Source organism: Elephas maximus, chromosome X, assembly GCF_024166365.1.
Source record: "Elephas maximus indicus isolate mEleMax1 chromosome X, mEleMax1 primary haplotype, whole genome shotgun sequence".
NCBI lineage: Eukaryota > Metazoa > Chordata > Mammalia > Proboscidea > Elephantidae > Elephas > Elephas maximus.
In genome coordinates, this window is record NC_064846.1 from 28,520,121 (window position 1) to 28,546,842 (window position 26,722).

A 26,722-nucleotide genomic window follows, 5' to 3' on the forward strand; every position below is an offset into this window, starting at 1 on the left:
ACAGCCTTAAAAAACCAACAATTGTCAGTACTAGCCTCTAACCTGATACAAGACAGAAACTTAGACACAATGCTCTAGACCAGAAGCCAGCTCTTAGAACAAAAGGAGACAGAAAAATCACATAAACTCACCGAATAATACCAAACGAAACAAGGATATGGGGATCCTAGTTTCTAAAAGTGTTTATAGCAATTTTTGGTAAGATTAACTCAATTCAACAGAAAGAACAGATTCTACACAAACCTTATTAACTTGCCAGATCTTCAGATGGAGGAATATTAGACCTTTTGACAAAACCTAAGCATCAAGCAAATTTCCCTAAAGAGGAAAAGACAACACAAATGATATTTCGTTTTCCCAGAATGGTCACTGACCTTCCAAATTACTTCTAGTGTATTCAGTTTATAGCGTTTTTAAATATTAACCCCAAACCGGTGTCTCAGTAACCCAAAACCCATTGCTGTTGAGTCGATTTTGACTCATAGTGACCCTGTATGACAGAGTAGAACTGCCCCCATAGAGTTTCCAAGGAGCACCTGGCAGATTCGAACTGCTGACCTCTTGGTTAGCAGCCGTAGCACTTAACCACTATGCCACCAGGGTTTCCCAGTAGTAGGGGGGAAATTCAGGCTCATTCATCAAAGATATTAAGCTCTAAGGTTTAAGATTTTGGTTTCCTTCTTTTTGAACTTAATTCATTCCACTGGCTAGAGACCTAGTCTCTTATTTTAGACCTTAAATATACTAGTTCTTCCAACTGGAAAGTACTTTAAGGCTACTCATGATTTTAATTTTAACATTGTGATTCCTCATTGAGAAACTATATCATAAAGAAGGTATGGAGCTACCACTTCTTTAAATTTCATAACTCGGTCACGAGCTGCCACCTCTCCCTAAGAATTTCATAACATAGGTCAGGAGCTGCCACCTCCCCCTGAGAATTTGGCAAAACAGAGCACTATTTTCCAGGCTTTCTCTGAGACACAAAAAGAAACCTAATGAGGAACAAACGTAGGATTTGGACAGTGTTTCACCGTCTAGTGTCTAGCATTGACTGGTTTTTCTTTTTTTTTTAATCTTTATAGTTTTTGGTTTTATATTTAGGTCTTTGATTCGTTTCGAATTAATTTTTGTGTATGGTGTGAGGTATGGGTCCTTTTTCTTTTTTTGCCGGTGGACATCCAGTTTTGCCAGCACCATTTGGTAAAAAGACTGTCTTTCCCTATTTGATGGACTTTGGGCCTCTGTAGAAGATCAGGTGACCATAGGTAGATAGAGTTACATCTGGGTTCTTGATTCTGTTCCATTTGTCAATGTGCCTGTCGTTGTACCAGTACCAGGCTGTTTTGACTACCATAGCTGTAAAGTAAGTCCTGAGATCAGGAAGTGTGTGGCCTCCTACTTTATTCTTCTTCAATAGTGCTTTACTCATCTGGGGCCTCTTTCTTTTCCATATAAAGTTAATGATTAGTTTTTCCATCTCTTTAAAGAACATTGCTGGTTTTTGAATCAGGATTGCATTGTATTTGTAGATTGCTTTGGGTAGAATTGACATTTTTACAATGGTGAGTCTGCCTATCCATGAGCGTGTTATGTTTTTCCATTTTTATGTAGGTTTCTTGCAGTAGTGTTTCATTGTTTTCTTTGTATAGGTCTTTTATGTCCCTGGTTATGTTTATTCCTACCAATTTTATTTTTTAAGGGCTATTATAAATGATATTGCTTTCCTGATTTCCTTTTTGTAGTTCTCTTTATTGGTGTGTAGGAATCCAACTGATTTTCGTATGTTTATCTTGTATGCTGCTACTCTGCTGAATATATTAGTTCCAGTAGTTTTCTTGAAGAGTCTTTTGGGCTCTCTATTATAGTATCATATCATCTGCAAATAGGGATCATTTTACTTCTTCCTTACCAATTTGGTTGTCCTTTATTTCGTTTTCATGCCTTATTGCTCTAGCTGGGACTTCTAGAAAAATGTTAAATAGGAGTGGGGATAAAGGGCATCCTTGTCTTGTTCCCGTTCTCAAGGGGAATGTTTTCAGGCTCTCTCCATTAAGAATGATGCTGGCCATTGGTTTTCTATAAATGCCCTTTATTATGTTGAGAAATTTCCCTTCTATGCCTATTTTATTGAGAGTTTTTATCAGGAATGGGTGTTGGACTTTATTGAATGCCTTTTCTGTGTTGATTGAGATGATCATGTGATTCTTTTCTTTCCTTTTATTTATGTGGTGGATTACATTGACTGGTTTTCTAGTGTTGAACCATCCTTGCATACCTGGTACGAATCCTACTTTGTTGTGGTGTATTATTTTTTGGATATGATGCTGAATTCTATTGGCTAGAATTTTGTTGAGAATTTTTGGATCTATATTCATGAGAGATATTGTTCTGTAACTTTCTAGCTAGGACTTCCAGCACAATGTTAAATAGGAGTTGTGATAAAGGACATCCTTGTCTTGTTCCTGTTTTGAGGGGGAATGTTTTTCAGCTTCTCTCTGTTAAGAATCATGTTGGCTGTTGGTTTTGTATAACAAGAACAACAACAACAAAAACATTGCTTTCGACTCAGTTCCAACTCATAGTGACCCTATAGGACAGAGTAGGGTTTCCAAGGAGGGCCTGGTGGATTCGTACTGCCGACATTTTGGTTAGCAGCCGAGTTCTTAACCACTATGCCACCAGGGCTCTTGGTTTTGTATAGATGCCCTTTATTATGTTGAGGAATTTCCCTTCTATTCCTATTTTATCGAGTGTTTTTATCCAGAATAGGTGTTGGACTTTATTGAATGCCTTTTCTGCATCAATTGATATGATCATGTGATTCTTTTGTTTTATTTATGTGGTGAATTATGTTGATTGATTTTCTAATGTTGGACCATCCTTGCATACCTGGCATGAATCCTACTTGGTTGTGATGCATTATTTTTTTTGATATGGTGCTGAATTCTAGTGGCTAGAATTTTGTTGAGAATTTTTACATTTATATTCATGAGAGATATTGGTCTGTAACTTTCTTTTTTGTGCCTGGTTTTGTTATCAGGGTTATGCTGGCTTCATAGAATGAATTCAGAAATATCCTTTTCTTTTCTATGTTCTGAAATAGTTTGAGTAGTACTCATATGAGCTTTATTATGAATGTTTGGTAGAATTCTCCAGTGAAGCCATCTGGTCTAGGACTTTTTTTTTGTTGGGATTTTTAAAAAATTATCTTTTCAATCTCTTCTCTTGTTATGGGTCTGTTCTGATTTTCAACTTCAGTTTGTATTATTTTGGGTAGGTAGTGTGCTTCTTGAAATTTGTCCATTCCCTCCAAGTTTTCATATTTGTTGGAATATAGTTTTTCATAGTATTCTCTTATGACTCTTTATTTCAATCGAGTCTGTTCTAACGTCCCCCATTTCATTTCCCATTTGGATTATTTGCTTCCTCCCCTGTTTTTCTTTTGTCAGTTTGGTCAATGGTTTGTTGATCCTTTCAAAGAACCAACTTTTGGTTTTGTTAATTCTATTGTTTTTCTATTCTCTATTTCATTTATTTCTGCTCTGAACTTTATTATTTCCTTTTTCTGGTAGCTGTGAGTTTCTTTTGCTGTTCTCTTTCTATTTGTTTGAGTTGTATAGCTAAGGTTTTAATTTTGTCCCTTTTTTCTTTCTTGATGTGTGCATCTATTGCTATAAATTGACCTCTGAGCACTGCCTTTGCTGTGTCCCAAAGGTTTTGATATAATGTGCTTTGATTCTCATTTGATTCTAGGAGTTTTTTTACTCCATCTTTGATTTCCTTTATTACCCATTAGTTTTTAAGCAGGGTGTTATTCAGTTTCTCTGTACTTGATTTTTTCCCTTGTTCTTCCTGTTATTAATTTCTACTTTTATGGCATTGTGATCAGAGAAGGTGCTTTGCATTATCTTAGTGTTTTGGATTTTATTGAGGGTTGCTTTGTGGCCTAAGATGTGGTCTCTTCCAGAGAAAGGTTCCATGTGCATTAGAAAATAAGGTATACTTTGCTGCTTGTTGGGTGGAATGTTCTGTATATGTCTGTAAGGCCAAGTTGGTTGATTGCAGCCTTTAGATCTTCTGTATCTTTGCTAAGTTTCTTTCTACATGTTCTGTCCTTTACCGAGAGTAGTGTGCTGAAGTCTCATACTCTTATTGTGGAACCGTCAATTTCTCTTTTCAGAGCTGTTAGTGTTTATGTATTTTGGAGCCCTGTCATTGGGTGCATAGATATTTATCATGGTTATGGCCTCAAGGTGGATTGTCACTTTGATCATTGCATACTGTCTTTCCTTGTGTTTTATGGTGGATTTTGTTTTAAAGTCTATTTTATCTGAGATTAATATTGCTACTCCTGCTCTTTTTTGGTTGCCATTTGCATGATATGTATTTTTTCGTCCTTTGAGTTTTAATATATTTATGTCTTCATTTCTAAACTGTGTCTCTTATAGACAGCATATTGGTGGGTCCTGTTTTTTTTTTAATCCATTCTGTCTCTCTCTGTCTCTTTATAGGTGCATTTAAGCCATTTACGTTCAGTGTGATTGCTAGCATTTTGTAGTGGTTTTTTTTGTGGTGCTGGTGTTTTCTTTGTTCCTCTTACTGTCCTGTGCTGAATTCCTTTTGTTTGTGGATTTTATTTTTACTTCTTTCATTTTTGCAGATTTTGTGTTTACTGAGACTTTATGTTTTTCTTTTTATTTTGATGAGTAGGTTTAACTTTTTTTGTGGTTACCTTGAAATTTACCCCTATCTTCCTGCAGCTTAAAATATACTATCAGAATTTTTAAAACACCATTCTAAATCATTGGTTCCTGTAAACATCATCATGAAAATTAGAAAATACATAAAATTGAATGGTGAAAATATTGCATATCAGAACATGGTGATTTCAACTAAAATTATTCTTAGTAAAATATATAGCCCTCAAAACTTATAAAAAGAAGAGATTCATAAAATTAATTAACTAAGCATAAAAAAGCATACTACTTAAGAAATTAGAACAATAGAATAAACGTTAAAAAGAGCAGAAGAAGATAAATAATAAAAATGTAAGCAGAAAACATAGATTAGACAGAAAGGAATAAAGTTAAAGGTTGGTTCTTCAGAAAGACTAATCACGTTTAAAAAAACCTCTGGAGTATTGATAAAGAAAAAAAAAAACTGTCAAAGAAGCAATGTTCTGAACGAAAGGTGCCGCTCAACTAAAGTCGTAGAAGAGACTTAAAAGAACGTAAGATAATAATATGAATTAAAAAATAAGAATAATAAAATTGACAGATGCCTAGAAGTTAAAAATCATTAGAAATGACAAAAAATAGGAAAATTTAAATGCCCTAACCACCAAAAAAGTAAATCCATAAGTTAAAATTTTCTCACAAAGAAAATATTAGATTGTTTATCCAGTAAATTCAAATAATTGTTTAAGGGACAGAGGCTTCATGTTTTATATAATCTCTTATGAATAATAATAAAAAAAACTGGGCATATAATCCAACTGATTTAATTGGGGCTAGTGTAATATCGGAAACCCTGGTGGAGTAGTGGTTAAGTGCTATGGCCGCTAACCAAAAGGTTGGTGGCAGTTCAAATCCACCAGCCACTCCTTGGAAACTCTGTGGGTCAGTTCTACTCTGTCCTGTAGGGTAGTTATGAGTCAAAATCAACTTGATGGAAGCAGATTTGGGTGTTGGTTAGTGTAATATTGATATTTGAACCTGACAAGGGTAATACAAAAGAAGATACTACTGATACAAAACTCATAATGACAAGATTTGCAACATAAATCCAGCACTGTATAAAAATGACAATACATCATCATCAGTGTTGGGCACATCTGGATAATTGAAGTCTGACTTAATACTAGAAAATCTAGTAATGTAATTTAAAACATTAAAAAAAATTGAAGTAAATAATACAATAACACACTAAATGAGCAAAATTATATTTGGTAAAATTCAAAATCCTTCATGAATTGAAACACGAAAATACAACCTTTTAACAAACAAGAAATATATGGCCTCTTGTTCAAGGTTGATTTGTAGATAACAGAATCTTCTCTAGTTCAAGGAGGAAAGGATTTATTTCAGCAACAGATGATCACCAAAATTATGATGCCTTTGCACATTATTTCTCATATAGGCAAAGTCTAAAACAGCTCTCCAGGACAACACCCTTCCAAGCAGTGACTCAGAGATCCAAGCTGCTTCCATTTCATACCTTTCACATATAAAATTTATGGACTCCAGTGTCACACGGAAACAGGGAGCAGGTTGGTGCCATGAGATACTTTTCAGGGCCAAGTCTTAGAGAGGTTTACATCACTTATGGTCATATCTCTTGGCCAGAACCCAGTTACATGTTCTTGACCTGACTGCAAGAGAGGCTTGGGAATATAGTTTTCTTGGACATGTAGGAAACAGAAAAAAGAAACATGATTTGATGACTGCATAGCATTGTCTCTGCCATAGGAGGGAACAATTTTATTCCTTTAAAATCTGGAGTGAGACAAGATTGCCATCATTACTATTGTTCAACATAGTATGGATAGCCCCACACAGTACAGTAAGCCAAGACAAATATAAATAAATGGCATAAGGATTAATGGAAAGAATTAAATCTGATTATATGATGATTAACATAGAAGACCCAAAAGAAACTAGAAGCATTGTTATAATTAATTATGGGGTTTAGAAAGATTGCAGGGTAAAGTTTATTTTTAAAAATTCAATTATGGGGCGGAGCCAAGATGGCGGACTAGGCAGACGCTACCTCGGATCCCTCTTACAACAAAGACACGGAAAAACAAGTGAATCGATCACACACATAACAATCTACGAACCCTGAACAACAAACACAGATTTAGAGACGGAGAACGAACTAATACGGGGAAGCAGCGATTGTTTCCAGAGCCTGGAGCCAGCGTACCAGTCAGGTACGGCACAAGCACAGAGACCTGCTCCACCCCCCTGAACTAACCCCGGGAGGGGGACCAGCTGGTTCCACGGGCGGCGTGGGACGCAGCCGGTAGGAGAAGTCCCCGGGAGGCAGTGACTGATCTTGGAGCAGAAAGAGCAGCATCCGAGCCGGGGAACCGTCCCGCAGGGATTAGGACTGCACGCAGGTACGCCATAAACACGGAGAGTTGCTCCACCCCCTGAACTAACCCCGGGAAGGGGACCAGCCGGGTCGCGCGGGCGGCGTGGGACGCAGCCGGTAGGAGAAGTCCCCGGGAGGCAGCGACTGGTATTGGAGTGGGGAGAACAGCGTTCCAGCCAGGACACTCGGTCGCGGCACAAGCACAGGGAGCTACTCCACCCATCTGAACTAACCCCGGGAGGGGGCCCACCTAGTTCACGGGGGCGGCACGGCCACGCGGCTGGAGAGACGAGAAGTCCCCGGGAGGCAGCGACTGATTTTGGAGTTGAGAGTGCACCGTCCCAGTAGGGGAGCCTTGACGCTGGGCGTGGGGCTGGAAGCGGAGGATCTGACCGTGACTCCAGCGGGCCAGACCCCCCGGGGGCAATCTCCACACAGCCAGCACACATAGGCGACGCGCCCGCGAGAATCTCAGATATAACAGTCATTCCAAGCAAGACAAGCAACTCTGGCTATATTCTGAGGTGCTACTCTCCTATCTCTCTGTTCCCTCCCCCACCCTTCCCAGGCGGCTTCATTAACATCTGAATAGCTTGAGCCAAAGGGAGAACTCTGATAGGGATCTGACTGCAGTTTTTTTTTTAGCGGATTTTCTGGAAAAACTAGTTTCCCAGTGATGGCTCGGAGACAACAATCCATATCAAACCACTTAAAGAAGCAGACCGGGACAGCTTCTCCAACCCCCCAAACAAAAGAATCAAAATCTTTCCCAAATGAAGATACAATTTTGGAATTATCAGATACAGAATATAAAAAACTAATTTACAGAATGCTTAATGATATCACTAATGAAATTAGGATATCTGCAGAAAAAGCCAAGGAACACACTGATAAAACTGTTGAAGAACTCAAAAAGATTATTCAAGAACATACTGGAAAAATTAATAAGTTGCAAGAATCCATAGAGAGACAACATGTAGAAATCCAAAAGATTAACAATAAAATAACAGAATTAGACAACGTAATAGGAAGTCAGAGGAGCAGACTCGAGCAATTAGAATGCAGACTGGGACATCTGGAGGACCAGGGAATTAACACCAACATAGCTGAAAAAAAATCAGATAAAAGAATTAAAAAAAATGAAGAAACCCTAAGAATTATGTGGGACTCTATCAAGAAGGATAACCTGCGGGTGATTGGAGTCCCAGAACAGGGAGGAGGGACAGAAAACACAGAGAAAATAGTTGAAGAACTTCTGACAGAAAACTTCCCTGACATCATGAAAGACGAAAGGATATCTATCCAAGATGCTCATCGAACCCCATTTAAGATTGATCCAAAAAGAAAAACACCAAGACATATTATCATCAAACTCACCAAAACCAAAGATAAACAGAAAATTTTAAAAGCAGCCAGGGAGAAAAGAAAGGTTTCCTTCAAGGGAGAATCAATAAGAATATGTTCTGACTACTCAGCAGAAACCATGCAGGCAAGAAGGGAATGGGACGACATATACAGAACACTGAAGGAGAAAAACTGCCAGCCAAGGATCATATATCCAGCAAAACTCTCTCTGAAATATGAAGGCGAAATTAAGATATTTACAGACAAACACAAGTTTAGAGAATTTGCAAAAACCAAACCAAAGCTACAAGAAATACTAAAGGATATTGTTTGGTCAGAGAACCAATAATATCAGATATCAGCACAACACAAGGTCACAAAACAGAACGTCCTGATATCAACTCAAATAGGGAAATCACAAAAACAAACAAATTAAGATTAATTAAAAAAAAAAATACACATAACAGGGAATCATGGAAGTCAATAGGTAAAAGATCACAATAATCAAAAAGAGGGACTAAATACAGGAGGCATTGAACTGCCATATGGAGAGTGATACAAGGCGATATAGAACAATACAAGTTAGGTTTTTACTTAGAAAAATAGGGGTATATAATGAGGTAACCACAAAAAGGTATAACAACTCTATAACTCAAGACAAAAACCAAGAAAAACGTAACGACTCAACTAACATAAAGTCAAACACTATGAAAATGAGGATCTCACAATTTACTAAGAAAAACGCCTCAGCACAAAAAAGTATGTGGAAAAATGAAATTGTCAACAACACACATAAAAAGGCATCAAAATGACAGCACTAAAAACTTACTTATCTATAATTACCCTGAATGTAAATGGACTAAATGCACCAATAAAGAGACAGAGAGTCACAGACTGGATAAAGAAACACGATCCATCTATATGCTGCCTACAAGAGACACACCTTAGACTTAGAGACTCAAATAAACTAAAACTCAAAGGATGGAAAAAAGTATATCAAGCAAACAATAAGCAAAAAAGAAGAGGAGTAGCAATATTAATTTCTGACAAAATAGACTTTAGACTTAAATCCACCACAAAGGATAAAGAAGGACACTATATAATGATAAAAGGGACAATTGATCAGGAAGACATAACCATATTAAATATTTACGCACCCAATGACAGGGCTGCAAGATACATAAATCAAATTTTAACAGAACTGAAAAGCGAGATAGATACCTCCACAATTATAGTAGGAGACTTCAACACACCACTTTCGGAGAAGGACAGGACATCCAGCAAGAAGCTCAACAGAGACACGGAAGATCTAATTACAACAATCAACCAACTTGACCTCATTGACTTATACAGAACTCTCCACCCAACTGCTGCAAAATATACTTTTTTTTCCAGCGCACATGGAACATTCTCTAGAATAGACCACATATTAGGACATAAAACAAACCTTTGCAGAGTCCAAAACATCGAAATATTACAAAGCATCTTCTCAGATCACAAGGCAATAAAACTAGAGATCAATAACAGAAAAACGAGGGAAAAGAAATCAAATACTTAGAAAATGAACAATACCCTCCTGAAAAAAGACTGGGTTATAGAAGACATCAAGGAGGGAATAAGGAAATTCATAGAAAGCAACGAGAATGAAAATACTTCCTATCAAAACCTCTGGGACACAGCAAAAGCAGTGCTCAGAGGCCAATTTATATCAATAAATGCACACATACAAAAAGAAGAAAGAGCCAAAATCAGAGAACTGTCCCTACAACTTGAACAAATAGAAAGTGAGCAACAAAAGAATCCATCAGGCACCAGAAGAAAACAAATAATAAAAATTAGAGCTGAACTAAATGAATTAGAGAACAGAAAAACAATTGAAAGAATTAACAAAGCCAAAAGCTGGTTCTTTGAAAAAATTAACAAAATTGATAAACCATTGGCTAGACTGACTAAAGAAATACAGGAAAGGAAACAAATAACCCGAATAAGAAATGAGAAGGACCACATCACAACAGAACCAAATGAAATTAAAAGAATCATTTCAGATTATTATGAAAAATTGTACTCTAACAAATTTGAAAACCTAGAAGAAATGGATGAATTCCTGGAAAAACACTACCTACCTAAACTAACACATTCAGAAGTAGAACAACTAAATAGACCCATAACAAAAAAAGAGATTGAAACGGTAATCAAAAAACTCCCAACAAAAAAAAGTCCCGGCCCGGACGGCTTCACTGCAGAGTTCTACCAAATTTTCAGAGAAGAGTTAACACCACTACTACTAAAGGTATTCCAAAGCATAGAAAATGACGGAATACTACCCAACTCATTCTATGAAGCCACCATCTCCCTGATACCAAAACCAGGTAAAGACATTACAAAAAAAGAAAATTATAGACCTATATCCCTCATGAACATTGATGCAAAAATCCTCAACAAAATTCTAGCCAATAGAATCCAACAACACATCAAAAAAATAATTCACCCTGATCAAGTGGGATTTATACCAGGTATGCAAGGCTGGTTTAATATCAGAAAAACCATTAATGTAATCCATCACATAAATAAAACAAAAGACAAAAACCACATGATCTTATCAATTGATGCAGAAAAGGCATTTGACAAAGTCCAACACCCATTCATGATAAAAACTCTTACCAAAATAGGAATTGAAGGAAAATTCCTCAACATAATAAAGGGCATCTATGCAAAGCCAACAGCCAATGTCACTCTAAATGGAGAGAACCTGAAAGCATTTCCCTTGAGAACGGGAACCAGACAAGGATGCCCTTTATCACCGCTCTTATTCAACATCGTGTTGGAAGTCTTAGCCAGGGCAATCAGGCTAGACAAAGAAATAAAAGGTATCCGGATTGGCAAGGAAGAAGTAAAGTTATCACTATTTGCAGATGACATGATTATATACACAGAAAACCCTAAGGAATCCTCCAGAAAACTACTGAAACTAATAGAAGAGTTTGGCAGAGTCTCAGGTTATAAAATAAACATACAAAAATCACTTGGATTCCTCTACATCAACAAAAAGAACACCGAAGAGGAAATAACCAAATCAATACCATTCACAATAGCCCCCAAGAAGATAAGATACTTAGGAATAAATCTTACCAAGGATGTAAAAGACCTATACAAAGAAAACTACAAAGCTCTACTACAAGAAATTCAAAAGGACATACTTAAGTGGAAAAACATACCTTGCTCATGGATAGGAAGACTTAACATAGTAAAAATGTCTATTCTACCAAAAGCCATCTATACATTTAACGCACTTCCGATCCAAATTCCAATGTCATATTTTAAGGGGATAGAGAAACAAATCACCAATTTCATATGGAACGGAAAGAAGCCCCGGATAAGCAAAGCACTACTGAAAAAGAAGAAGAAAGTGGGAGGCCTCACCTTACCTGACTTCAGAAACTATTATACAGCCACAGTAGTCAAAACAGCCTGGTATTGGTACAACAACAGACACATAGACCAATGGAACAGAATTGAGAACCCAGACATAGATCCATCCACGTATGAGCAGCTGATATTTGACAAAGGACCAGTGTCAATTAACTGGGGAAAAGATAGCCTTTTTAACAAATGGTGCTGGCATAACTGGATATCCATTTGCAAAAAAATGAAACAGGACCCATACCTCACACCATGCACAAAAACTAACTCCAAGTGGATCAAAGACCTAAACATAAAGACTAAAACGATAAAGATCATGGAAGAAAAAATTGGGACAACCCTAGGAGCCCTAATACAAGGTATAAACAGAATACAAAACATTACCAAAAATGATGAAGAGAAACCCGATAACTGGGAGCTCCTAAAAATCAAACACCTATGCTCATCTAAAGACTTCACCAAAAGAGTAAAAAGACCACCTACAGATTGGGAAAGAATTTTCAGCTATGACATCTCCGACCAGCGCCTGATCTCTAAAATCTACATGATTCTGTCAAAACTCAACCACGAAAAGACAAACAACCCAATCAAGAAGTGGGCAAAGGATATGAACACACATTTCACTAAAGAAGATATTCAGGCAGCCAACAGATACATGAGAAAATGCTCTCGATCATTAGCCATTAGAGAAATGCAAATTAAAACTACGATGAGATTCCATCTCACACCAGCAAGGCTGGCATTAATCCAAAAAACACAAAATAATAAATGTTGGAGAGGCTGCGGAGAGATTGGAACTCTCATACACTGCTGGTGGGAATGTAAAATGGTACAACCACTTTGGAAATCTATCTGGCGTTATCTTAAACAGTTAGAAATAGAACTACCATACAACCCAGAAATCCCACTCCTAGGAATATACCCTAGAGATACAAGAGCCTTCATACAAACAGATATATGCACACCCATGTTTATTGCAGCTCTGTTTACAATAGCAAAAAGTTGGAAGCAACCAAGGTGTCCATCAACGGATGAATGGGTAAATAAATTGTGGTATATTCACACAATGGAATACTACGCATCGATAAAGAACAGTGACGAATCTCTGAAACATTTCATAACATGGAGGAACCTGGAAGGCATTATGCTGAGCGAAATTAGTCAGAGGCAAAAGGACAAATATTGTATAAGACCACTATTATAAGATCTTGAGAAATAGTAAACCTGAGAAGAACACATACTTTTGTGGTTACGAGGGGGGGAGGGAGGGAGGGTGGGAGAGGGTTTTTTATTGATTAATCAGTAGATAAGAACTGCTTTAGGTGAAGGGAAAGACAACACTCAATACATGGAAGGTCAGCTCAATTGGACTGGACCAAAAGCAAAGAAGTTTCTGGGATAAAATGAATGCTTCAAAGGTCAGCGGAGCAAGCGCGGGGGTCTGGGGAACATGGTTTGCGGGGACTTCTAAGTCAATTGGCAAAATAATTCTATTATGAAATCATTCTGCATCCCACTTCGAAATGTGGCATCTGGGGTCTTAAATGCTAACAAGCAGCCATCTAAGATGCAGCAATTGGTCTCAACCCACCTGGAGCAAAGGAAAATGAAGAACACCAAGCCCACATGACAACTAAGAGCCCAAGAGACAGAAAGGGCCACATGAACCAGAGACCTACATCATCCTGAGACCAGAAGAACTAGTTGGTGCCCGGCCACAATCGATGACTGCCCTGACAGGGAGCTCAGCAGAGGACCCCTGAGGGAGCAGGAGATCAGTGGGATGCAGACCCCAAATTCTCATAAAAAGACCAAACTTAATGGTCTGACTGAGACTGGAGGAATCCCGGCGGCCATGCTCCCCAGACCTTCAGCTGACACAGGACAGGAACCATCCCCGAAGACAACTCTTCAGAAATGAAAGGGACTGGTCAGCGGGTGGGAGAGAGATGCTGATGAAGAGTGAGCTAATTATATCAGGTGGACACTTGAGATTGTGTTGGCAACTCTTGCCTGGAGGGGGGATGGGAGGATAGAGAGAGAGGGAAGCCGGCAAAATTGTCAAGAAAGGAGAGACTGAAAGGGCTGACTCAAGACGGGGAGAGTAAGTGGGAGTAGGGAGTGAGATGTATGTAAACTTATATGTGACAGACTGATTGGATTTGTAAACGTTCACTTGAAGCTTAATAAAAGTTATTATAAAAAAAAAAAAAAATATACATGACTCAGATTGCAATATCCAAAGTAGGCATCAAAGACAGAATGGCAAAACTCTGGTCTATAATTTAATTAACAGACTTCAGGTTTTTTTTTTTTTTTCTTTTTACTTTCCATGGTCCGTCTTTCGAAGAGCTTGGAGAGATGGTCTGTGACATGCCAGGCATTAAAGAGACAAGGGTCAGAAAGATAATCAGGGTAATGTTTTTGTGAGGTGATGAATCACTTCCTAAAAAGCAATTGGGCTTTTGGCCTTGGTTTCTGAGAGCCAAACCATGCCTGAGGCTAATGAGTGGGAGGGCTGCCCAGATCAAGAGGGACCGCCTGGGGACCTGAGGTTGACTAAGCCTAAGGAGGCATGATGTAACCTATCACTGCATGACCATGTGGGGAGGCCGATAAGAGCCCTGAGCCCAAGTGCTGTGATGAGCTTCCTGGTTAGTGACCATGAACTTCCTAGTTTGGGAAATGGAAGCTGTGCATTGGGATCCCCCTCAGACCTTACCCTATGTGACTTTTCTTGCGTCCTCTTTGGCTGTAATAAATCTGTAGCTGTAAAAAAAAAAAAAAAAAAAAAAAAAATTCAATTATATTCCTAAACATAAGCAACAAAAAGAAAATACAATTTGTGAAAATCTTTTTATACCTTTTTTATGCTTCAGGTAGATCCTTTATGAACAAGTATCTCTCACTGTGAATATTTATTTCAAGTTTAGCAATTCCCCCACGTGTCTGCAGTTTGTCGTACTGTGGGGCTTGGGTGTTGCTGTGATGCTGGAAGCTATGCCACCTATATTCAGATACCAGCAGAGTCACCCATGGAGGACAGGTTTCAGCTGAGCTTCCAGACTAAGACAGACTAGGAAGGAGGATCCGACAGTCTACTTCTGAAAAGCATTAGCCAGTGAAAACCTTATGAATAGCAGCGGAACATTGTCTGACATACTGGTGGAAGATGAGCCCCCCAGGTTGGAAAGCACTCAAAAGATGACTGGGGAAGAGCTGCCTCCTCAAAGTAGAGTAGACCTTAATGACTTGAATGGAGTAAAGCTTTCGGAACCTTCATTTGCTGTTGTGGCACGACTCAAAATGAGAAGAAACAGCTGCAAACATCCATTAATAATCAGAACTGGAATGTAGGAAGTATGAATCTAGGAAAATTGGAAATCGTCAAAAATGAAATGAAACACATAAACATCAATATCCTAGGCATCAGTGAGCTGAAATGGACTGGTATTGGCCATTTTGAATTGGACAATCATATAGTCTACTATGCTGGGAATGACAACTTGAAGAGGAATGGTGTTGCATTCGTCGTCCAAAAGAACATTTCAAGATCTATCCTGAAGTACGACGCTGTCAGTGATAGGATGATATCCATATGCCTACAAGAAAGACCAGTTAATATGATTATTATTAAAATTTACGCACCAACCGCTAGGACCAAAGATGAAGAAATAGAAGATTTTTATCAGCTGCTGCAGTCTGAAATTGATCGAACATGCAATCAAGATGCATTGATAATTACTGGCGATTGGAATGAGAAAGTTGGAAATGAAGAAGGAACAGTAGTTGGAAAACATGGCCTTGGTGATAGAAACAATGCCAGAGATCGAATGATAGAATTTTGCAAGACCAACAACTTCTTCATTGCAAATACCTTCTTTCACCAACATAAACAGCGACTATACACATGGACCTTGCCAGAAGGGACACACAGAAATCAAATTGACTACATCTGTGGAAAGAGGCAATGGAAAAGCTCAATAACATCAGTCAGGACTAAGGCCAGGGGCCAACTGTGGAACAGACCATCAATTGCTCCTATGCAAGTTCAAGCTGAAACTGAAGAAAATCAGAGCAAGTCCACGAGAGCCAAAATATGACCTTGAGTATATCCCACCTGAATTTAGAGACCATCTGAAGAATAGATTTGATGCATTGAACACTAGTGACCGAAGACCAGATGAGTTGTGGAATGACATCAAGGATATCATCCATGAAGAAAGCAAGAGGTCATTGAAGACAGGAAAGAAAGAAAAGACCAAGATGGATGTCAGAGGAGACTGAAACTTGCTCTCGAACGTTGAGCAGCTAAAGCAAAAGAAGAACTGATGAAGTAAAAGAATTGAACGGAAGATTTCAAAGGGCGTCTCAAGAAAACAAAGTAAAGTATTATAATGACAAGTGCAAAGGCCTGGAGATGGAAAACCAAAAGGGAAGAACATGCTCAGTGTTTCTCAAGCTGAAAGAACTGAAGAAAAAATTCAAGCCTTGAGTTGCAATAGTGAAGGGTTCTATGGGGAAAATATTAAACAACACAGGAAGCATCAAAAGAAGATGGAAGGAATACACAGAGTCATTATACCAAAAAGAATTAGTTGATGTCCAACCATTTCAAGAGGTGGCATATGATCAGGAACCGATAGTACTGAAGGAAGACGTCCAAGCTGCTCTGAAGGCATTGGCGAAAAACAAGGCTCCAGGAATTGATGGAGTATCAATTGAGATGTTTCAACAAACAGATGCAGTGCGGGAGGTGCTCACTAGTCTATACCAAGAAATATGGGAGACAGCTTCCTGGCCAACTAACTGGAAGAGATCCATATTTATGCTGTTACTTGTAACTAAATACTAGATAGTTATTCATCTGTATATATGAGATATTTTGATTGATACTCAGTAAATGTTAAAAATAACTCTAGGTAGTGAAATGTGGGGTGTTTTACTTTTATCTTAGTATTTTCCTATATTGCTTGGATTTTTAATGAGCAAGTACTTATAAAAATATAAATGCAGGAATGACATCATTGGCTGGTGGTATAAGTAGCTCCATGCTCCTATCTCCCCACAAAAACACTGAAAACTAGCAGAAGCTGGCAGAAACAACTTCGTCAGAACTCTGGAAACCAGTCAACAGTTTATAGCAACTAAGGGAATACTAAATCAAGAAAAACATAACTTCCAAAAGGAAAACGTTGGTTTTCTGTGTGTCTAGTCTCTACCCTTTCCTTTCCCTGGCTCAAGACCGTCTTAAAGCTGTGGCAACCTGCATTCTCAGAGAGGCACCCTGGTCGCTGGCTCAGGAGCGAGCAGAGCTGACTTTATTCACAAATTATTCAGTTTGTACTAACCTGTCTGAAGGACTGATGTGAGGTACAGAGCTGCTGTGGCAGAGAAAGGCTCCAGTCACTGCCAAAGCTGTAAATGCCAGTAACCACCTGGGGCTAAAGGGTAAGATTAAAGCATATAATAGATGACTAGGTACTGAAAGGAGGATGTGGGGAGAGAGTTTCTTTGTGAAATTAGAACATTCAAAGGCACCTATGTACATGAGGTCCCTGGGTTACACAAACCTTTTGCCCTGTGCTAATAACCTAAAGGTTGGTGGTTTGAACCCATCCAAGGGCACCATGGAAGAAAGACCTGGTTACCTGTTTCCATAAATATATAGCCAAGAAAACCCAAAGGAGTAGTTCTACTCTAACACAGGGGGTCACTATGAGTCAGAGTTGACTCAATAGGAGGGAATTTAGAAAGTCACATGCATGCCCAGGACAAGATGTATACTCAGAAATTACCTGAGAATATTTTACAGTTTACCTCGAGGTAATCTCAATTCAAGTATGGCTAAATGTTGAAGGGGTGCTCTGACAAAGAGCCAATCTACAAAATTTGGAGAAGTTTTCTTGCTTTTTTTTCTTGTCCTCTGGCATTCAAAGAAATTTCTGTAAAAAACACTAGCTTAGCACAAGCTAAGGAACAGAGACTTCAGTGCCTACACACGACTAGGAAGGCAGTCTTTGCAAAAATGGTTAGGTAATATATTTGAGCCACCAAAGTTATGCTTTAGAACTGTGTATTCTGATATAGAAAATAATTGAACTATATTATTAATTAGAAAAGGGTACGGTATATGATGTATTTTTAAAAAGTAAAACAAAAGATGTCTATTTACATAGAGGAATGTCTGGAAGAATGTACATTACGATGTATATAGTGTCTAGCACTGTGTTGTAAATTTAATGGTAGTTTTACTGCCGTCTTCGTATTTTTCTGAAATATCTGATTTTTTTTTACACTTAGCATTTCTTTTAGTATTAGATAAAATCAATATTATTTCTATTTTGAAAGAAACAAAACACTTCATCTTTAATTTTCACATTTACCTAATGATGGTAAAAAAAAAAATTTTTTTTGTATGCCTCATTAATTAATGGATTTGCCCTCTGATTTAATAAAAGTTATTTCTCACTTCTACAAACAGAAATGGAAATAATCAAGTAGAAAAGTGTCACAAACCTGTCACTTCTGTGACTGCTGTTTTGGGTTTTAATGGCTAAATTGTCTATAGTAATTGCTCTTTTGATTCAGTTAGCAAGAGCAGGTTCCTTTGCCTGAAATCCATGGTGGTTGCTTTCTGCTTCAATGCTTTCTTATTTATAGCTACCCATATTTAAGGTGTATGCTTATATCAAACATATTAATTAGATAAACTATGGCTTAATTGAAATAAAAAAAAATGTAAATATTACAATTTTTAGAATCCCTTAAGAAAACATGGAGAACACATGTCTTGGATTGATTTAAAATGTTATACTTTATCACTCTTTGAAACCTGGTATTGGATTTAAATTTTTTCATCTCAATCGTCAATTTATTTGAGATAGCAAACACGTATATCATACTTACCATATTCCATTGATGTTCCAAATGCTTTTCAAACATCAACTCAGTTAATCTGATAAATTACAGCCATTTTGTTTTTGTTGTGTGCCATTGAGTCAATTCCGACTCATAGCGACAGCATGTGACAGACTAGAAGTGCCTCTAGGCATTTCTTGGCTGTGATCTTTACGAAAGCAGATCGCCGAGCCTTTGTCCTGCAGAGCCACCAACCTTATGGCTAGCAGCCAAACACTAAAAAACCCAAAACCAAACCCACTGGGGTTGAGTCGATTCCAATTCACAGAGACCCCAGACGGTTTTCAAGGGTGTGAATCTCCAGGGAAGCTGACTGCCACAGCTTTCTCCTGTGTAGCTGCTGGTGGTTTTGAACCCTGACCTTTCAGTTAGCAGTCAATCACTTTAACCACTGCACCACCAGGGCTGCTTGCCCAATATTACACAACTAGTAAGTGCTGGAGCCAGAATTCAAATCCAGAAAAACTGACTGTAGAAGTCTCATTTTAACCGTTTTGCTCCTCTGAGGAAGGAAAGAGAGGTAGGATTATTATACTTCACTGCTTCCTTTTTATTTTTTTTGAATATCAGGTGCAGAGTTGATTTAGTCATACTCTTTTCATCGTACAATATTTTCATTGGTCCATATAGAGAAGGCATATCCACTCTGTATTAGTTACCTATGCCATGCAACAAAATTACCTCAAAAATTAGCAGTTTAAAATAATAGGTATTTATCCTCTTACATAGATTGAGACAAGAACCTAGAAGTAGCTTACCTGGATGGTGCTGGCTCAGTGTCTCTCATACAGTTGTGTCATGTTGGATTTTCTTTTATTTATTGTTGAATTGAGTTGTTTCAATAATTTGTTGAAAAATTTTGCATACATATTTGTGAAGGAGAGTCCTGAGATTCTCCTTTCTGATTATGCCTTTGTAAGATTTTGGTAATAAAGTTTTGATGCACTCAAAGGAATACTGGGGGGAATTGTTCAAGTTTTTTCTATTTTCTAGAAAAATGTATAAGATTTTCACTTTGGTGCTTAGCAGTTTTTCTATGTTGTATGAAATTGTGGTTTTCATTGTATTTATCCTCCTTTGGGTTCAAAGAGTTTGCTGAAGCTATGCCTTATCATTCTTTAATTTTGGAAAATTCTTATTCTTTATTTCATCAAATATTTCTTTTATTGCATTTTCTCCTCACCTTCTCTCAGGAATCCATTTACCTTCTTGTTAAAACTTTTAATGAATCCCATGTATATCACGTGTACTTTCAGCATTTTGCATTTTTCCATAGAGTATTTTCTTCTGACCTCTCCTCCATTACACTAAATGTTTTTTCATCTGCGCCTATTTTTGTTACTCCCATCCACATATTTCCAAATTGTAATTATTCTATCTTATCAAATTTTCATTTCATTCTTTGTGTGTGGGTTTTCCAGTCTTAGTGTACATTTTCACAAGTTTTGATGAATACATACTCCTCTGAATATAACACTCAAATCAAGGTATAGAACATTTAAAACCCCAAGAGTATGGCGCCCCAACACCCTTTTAACTCAGTACTGAAGCGCTCCTGAGGTTCACCCTTCAGCCAAAGATTAGATACAAACAATAATACACTTAGCTCAACCATGTATACGAGGCTGAATGGGCATCCCAGCCTAGGGGCAAGGACGAGAAGGCAGGAGGGGACAGGAAAGCTGGGTGAATGGAAATGTGGAACCCAAGCTCCAGAAGCGGAGAGCATTAACATGTCGTGGGGTTGGCATTCAATGTCACAAAACAATACGTGTATTAATTGTTTAATGAGAAGCTAATTTGCTCTGTAAACCTTCATCTAAAGCACAGTAAAAAAAAAAAGATATAGAACATTTGTATCACCACTGAAAGGTCTTGATTGTAGAGTGCTTATGACACTCTACAATCAAGAGCCCCCCCCCATAAGAACCACCATTGTTCTGATATTTATCAAATTAATTTAGTTTGGACTGTGTTTGAAATTCATAAAAATGGAATAAAGATACATACTTTTTTTAAATTAACTTTTATTAAGCTTCAAGTGAACGTTTACAAATCCAATCAGTCTGTTACATGTAAGTTTACATACATCTTACTCCCTTCTCCCACTTGCACTCCCCCTATTGAGTCAGCCCTTTCAGTCTCTCCTTTCGTGACAATTTTGCCAGCTTCCCTCTCTCTCTATCTTCCCATCCCCCCTCCAGTCAAGAGTTGCCAACACACTCTCAAGTGTCCACCTGATTTAGTTAGCTCACTCTTCATCAGCATCTCTCTCCCCCCCGCTGACCAGTCCCTTTCATGTCTGATGAGTTGTCTTCAGGGATGGTTCCTGTCCTGTGCCAACAGAAGGTCTGGGGAGCATTGCCGCCGGGATTCCTCTAGTCTCAGTGAGACCATTAAGTATGGTCTTTTTATGAGAATTTGGGGTCTGCATCCCACTGATCTTCTGCTCCCTCAGGAATTCTCTGTTGTGCTCCCTGACAGGGCAGTCATCGATTGTGGCCGGGCACCAACTAGTTCTTCTGGTCTCAGGATGATGTAAGTCTCTGGTTCATGTGGCCCTTTCTGTCTCTTGGGTTCTTAGTTGTCGTGTGACCTTGGTGTTCTTCATTTTCCTTTGCTCCAGGTGGGTTGAGACCAATTGATACATCTTAGATGGCCGCTTGTTAGCATTTAAGACCCCAGACGCCACATTTCAAAGTGGGACGCAGAATGCTTTCATAATAAAATTATTTTGCCAATCGACTTAGAAGTCCCCTCAAACCATGTTCCCCAGACCCCCGCCCCTGCTCCGCTGACCCTTGAAGCATTCATTTTATCCCGGAAACCTCTTTGCTTTTAGTCCAGTCCAATTGGGCTGACCTTCCATGTATTGAGTGTTGTCTTTCCCTTCACCCAAAGCAGTTCTTATCTACTGATTGATCAATAAAAAACCCTCTCCCACCCTCCCTCCCTCCCCCCTTCGTAACCACAAAAGTATGTGTTCTTCTCAGTTTATACTATTTTTCAAGATCTTATAATAGTGGTCTTATACAATATTTGTCCTTTTGCCTCTGACTCATTTCGCTCAGCATAATGCCTTCCAGGTTCCTCCATGTTATGAAATGTTTCAGAGATTCGTCACTGTTCTTTATCGATGCGTAGTATTCCATTGTGTGAATATACCACAATTTATTTACCCGTTCATCCGTTGATGGACACGTTGGTTGCTTCCAGCTCTTTGCTATTGTAAACAGAGCTGCAATAAACATGGGTGTGCATATATCTGTTTGTGTGAAGGCTCTTGTATCTCTAGGGTATATTCCGAGGAGTGGGATTTCTGGGTTGTATGGTAGTTCTATTTCTAACTGTTTAAGATAACGCCAGATGGATTTCCAAAGTGGTTGTACCATTTTACATTCCCACCAGCAGTGTATGAGAGTTCCAATCTCTCCACAGCCTCTCCAACATTTATTATTTTGTGTTTTTTGGATTAATGCCAGCCTAGTTGGTGTGACATGGAATCTCATCGTACTTTTAATTTGCATTTCTCTAATGGCTAATGATCGAGAGCATTTTCTCATGTATCTGTTGGCTGCCTGAATATCTTCTTTAGTGAAATGCGTGTTCATATCCTTTGCCCACTTCTTGATTGGGTTGTTTGTCTTTTTGTGGTTGAGTTTTGACAGAATCATGTACATTTTAGAGATCAGGCGCTGGTCGGAGATGTCATAGCTGAAAATTCTTTCCCAGTCTGTAGGTGGTCTTTTTACTCTTTTGGTGAAGTCTTTAGATGAGCATAGGTGTTTGATTTTTAGGAGCTCCCAGTTATCTGGTTTCTCTTCATCATTTTTGGTAATGTTTTGTATTCTGTTTATGCCTTGTATTAGGGCTCCTAGGGTTGTCCCTATTTTTTCTTCCATGATCTTTATCGTTTTAGTCTTTATGTTTAGGTCTTTGATCCACTTGGAGTTAGTTTTTGTGCATGGTGTGAGGTATGGGTCCTGTTTCATTTTTTTGCACATGGATATCCAGTTACGCCAGCACCATTTGTTAAAAAGACTGTCTTTTCCCCAATTAACTGACACTGGTCCTTTGTCAAATATCAGCTGCTCATACATGGATGGATTTATATCTGGGTTCTCAATTCTGTTCCATTGGTCTATGTGCCTGTTGTTGTACCAGTACCAGGCTGTTTTGACTACTGTGGCTGTATAATAGGTTCTAAAATCAGGTAGAGTGAGGCCTCCCACTTTCTTCTTCTTTTTCAGTAATGCTTTGCTTATCCGGGGGTTCTTTCCCTTCCGTATGAAATTGGTGATTTGTTTCTCTATCCCCTTAAAATATGACATTGGAATTTGGATCGGAAGTGCGTTATATGTATAGATGGCTTTTGGTAGAATAGACATTTTTACTATGTTAAGTCATCCTATCCATGAGCAGGGTATGTTTTTCCACTTAAGTAGGTCCTTTTGAATTTCTTGTAGTAGAGCTTTGTAGTTTTCTTTGTATAGGTCTTTTACATCCTTGGTAAGATTTATTCCTAAGTATTTTATCTTCTTGGGGGCTACTGTGAATGGTATTGATTTGGTTATTTCCTCTTCGGTGTTCTTTTTGTTGATGTAGAGGAATCCAAGTGATTTTTGTATGTTTATTTTATAACCTGAGACTCTGCCAAACTCTTCTATTAGTTTCAGTAGTTTTCTGGAGGATTCCTTAGGGTTTTCTGAGTACACGATCATGTCATCTGCAAATAGTGATAGCTTTACTTCCTCCTTGCCAATCCGGATACCTTTTATTTCTTTGTCTAGCCTAATTGCCCTGGCTAGGACTTCAAGTACGATGTTGAATAAGAGCGGTGATAAAGGGCATCCTTGTCTGGTTCCCGTTCTCACGGGAAATGCTTTCAGGTTCTCTCCATTTAGAGTGATATTGGCTGTTGGCTTTGCATAGATGCCCTTTATTATGTTGAGGAATTTTCCTTCAATTCCTATTTTGCTGAGAGTTTTTATCATAAATGGGTGTTGGACTTTGTCAAATGCCTTTTCTGCATCAATTGATAAGATCATGTGGTTTTTGTCTTTTGTTTTATTTATGTGATGGATTACATTAATGGTTTTCCTGATATTAAACCAGCCTTGCATACCTGGTATAAATCCCACTTGATCAGGTTGAATTATTTTTTTGATGTGTTGTTGGATTTTATTGCCTAGAATTTTGTTGAGGATTTTTGCATCTATGTTCATGAGGGATATAGGTCTTTAATTTTCTTTGTTTGTAATGTCTTTACCTGGTTTTGGTATCAGGGAGATGGTAGCTTCATAGAATGAGTTGGGTAGTATTCCGTCTTTTTCTATGCTTTGAAATACCTTCAGTAGTAGTGGTGTTAAGTCTTCTCTGAAGGTTTGGTAGAACTCTGCAGTGAAGCCGTCCGGGCCAGGACTTTTTTTTGTTGGAAGTTTTTTGATTACCGTTTCAATCTCTTTTTTTGTTATGGGTCTATTTAGTTGTTCTACTTCTGAATGTGTTAGTTTAGGTAGGTAGTGTTTTTCCAGGAATTCATCCATTTCTTCTAGGTTTTCAAATTTGTTAGAGTACAATTTTTTGTAGTAATCTGAAATGATTCTTTTAATTTCATTTGGTTCTGTTGTGATGTGGTCCTTCTCCTTTCTTATTCGGGTGATTTGTTTCCTTTCCTGTATTTCTTTAGTCAGTCTAGCCAATGGTTTATCAATTTTGTTAATTTTTTCAAAGAACCAGCTTTTGGCTTTGTTAATTCTTTCAATTGTTTTTCTGTTCTCTAATTCATTTAGTTCAGCTCTAATTTTTATTATTTGTTTTCTTCTGGTGCCTGATGGGTTCTTTTGTTGCTCAGTTTCTATTTGTTCAAGTTGTAGGGACAGTTCTCTGATTTTGGCTGTTTCTTCTTTTTGTATGTGTGCATTTATCGATATAAATTGGCCTCTGAGCACTGCTTTTGCTGTGTCCCAGAGGTTTTGATAGGAAGTATTTTCATTCTCGTTGCATTCTATGAATTTCCTTATTCCCTCCTTGATGTCTTCTATAACCCAGTCTTTTTTCAGGAGGGTATTGTTCATTTTCCAAGTATTTGATTTCTTTTCCCTAGTTTTATCTGTTATTGATTTCTAGTTTCATTGCCTTGTGGTCTGAGAAGATGCTTTGTAATATTTCGAAGTTTTGGACTCTGCAAAGGTTCGTTTTATGACCTAATATGTGGTCCATTCTAGAGATGTTCCATGTGCACTAGAAAAAAAAGTATATTTTGCTGCAGTTGGGTGGAGAGTTCTGTATAAGTCAATGAGGTCAAGTTGGTTGATTGTTGTAATTAGGTCTTCCATGTCTCTATTGAGCTTCTTACTGGATGTCCTGTCCTTCTCTGAAAGTGGTGTGTTGAAGTCTCCTACTATAATTGTGGAGGTGTCTATCCCACTTTTCAGTTCTGTTAAAATTTGTTTTATATATCTTGCAGCCCTGTCATTGGGTGCGTAAATATTTAATATGGTTATGTCTTCCTGATCAATTGTCCCTTTTATCATTATATAGTGTCCTTCTTTATCCTTTGTGGCGGATTTAAGTCTAAAGTCTATTTTGTCAGAAATTAATATTGCTACTCCTCTTCTTTTTTGCTTATTGTTTGCTTGATATATTTTTTCCATCCTTTGAGTTTTAGTTTGTTTGTGTCTCTAAGTCTAAGGTGTGTCTCTTGTAGGCAGCATATAGATGGATCGTGTTTCTTTATCCAGTCCGTGACTCTCTGTCTCTTTATTGGTGCATTTAGTCCATTTACATTCAGCGTAATTATAGATAAATAAGTTTTTAGTGCTGTCATTTTGATGCCTTTTTATGTGTGTTGTTGACAATTTCATTTTTCCACATACTTTTTTGTGCGGAGACGGTTTTCTTAGTAAATTGTGAGATCCTCATTTTTATAGTGTTTGACTTTATGTTAGTTGAGTCGTTATGTTTTTCTTGGCTTTTATCCTGAGTTATGGAGTTGATATTCCTTTTTGTGGTTACCTTATTATTTACCCCTATTTTTCTAAGTAAAAACCTAACTTGTATTGTTCTATATCGCCTTGTATCACTCTCCATCTGGCAGTTCAATGCCTCCTATATTTAGTCCCTCTTTTTGATTATTGTGATCTTTTACCTATTGACTTCCATGATTCCCTGTTATGTGTATTATTTTATTTATTTATTTTTTAGAATTAATCTTAATTTGTTTGTTTTTGTGATTTCCCTATTTGAGTTGATATCAGGACATTCTGTTTTGTGACCTTGTATTGTGCTGGTACCTGATATTATTGGTCATCTGACCAAACAATCTCCTTTAGCATTTCTTGTAGCCTTGGTTTGGTTTTTGCAAATTCTCTAAATTTGTGTTTATCTGTAAATATCTTAATTTCGCCTTCATATTTCAGAGAGAGTTTTGCTGGATATATGATCCTTGGCTGGCAGTTTTTCTCCTTCAGTGCTCTGTGTATGTCGTCCCATTCCCTTCTTGCCTGCATGGTTTCTGCTGAGTAGTCTGAACTTATTCTTATTGATTCTTCCTTGAAGGAGACCTTTCTTTTCTCCCTGGCTGCTTTTAAAATTTTCTCTTTATCTTTGGTTTTGATGAGTTTGATGATAATATGTCTTGGTGTTTTTCTTTTTGGATCAATCTTAAATGGGGTTCGATGAGCATCTTGGATAGATATCCTTCCTTTCATCTTTCATGATGTCAGGGAAGTTTTGTGTCAGGAGTTCTTCAACTATTTTCTCTGTGTTTTCTGTCCCCCCTCCCTGTTCTGGGACTCCAATCACTCGCAAGTTATCCTTCTTGATAGAGTCCCACATGATTCTCAGGGTTTCTTCATTTTTTAAAATTCTTTTATCTGATTTTTTTTCAGCTATGTTGGTGTTGTTTCCCTGGTCCTCCAGAAGTCCCAGTCTACAT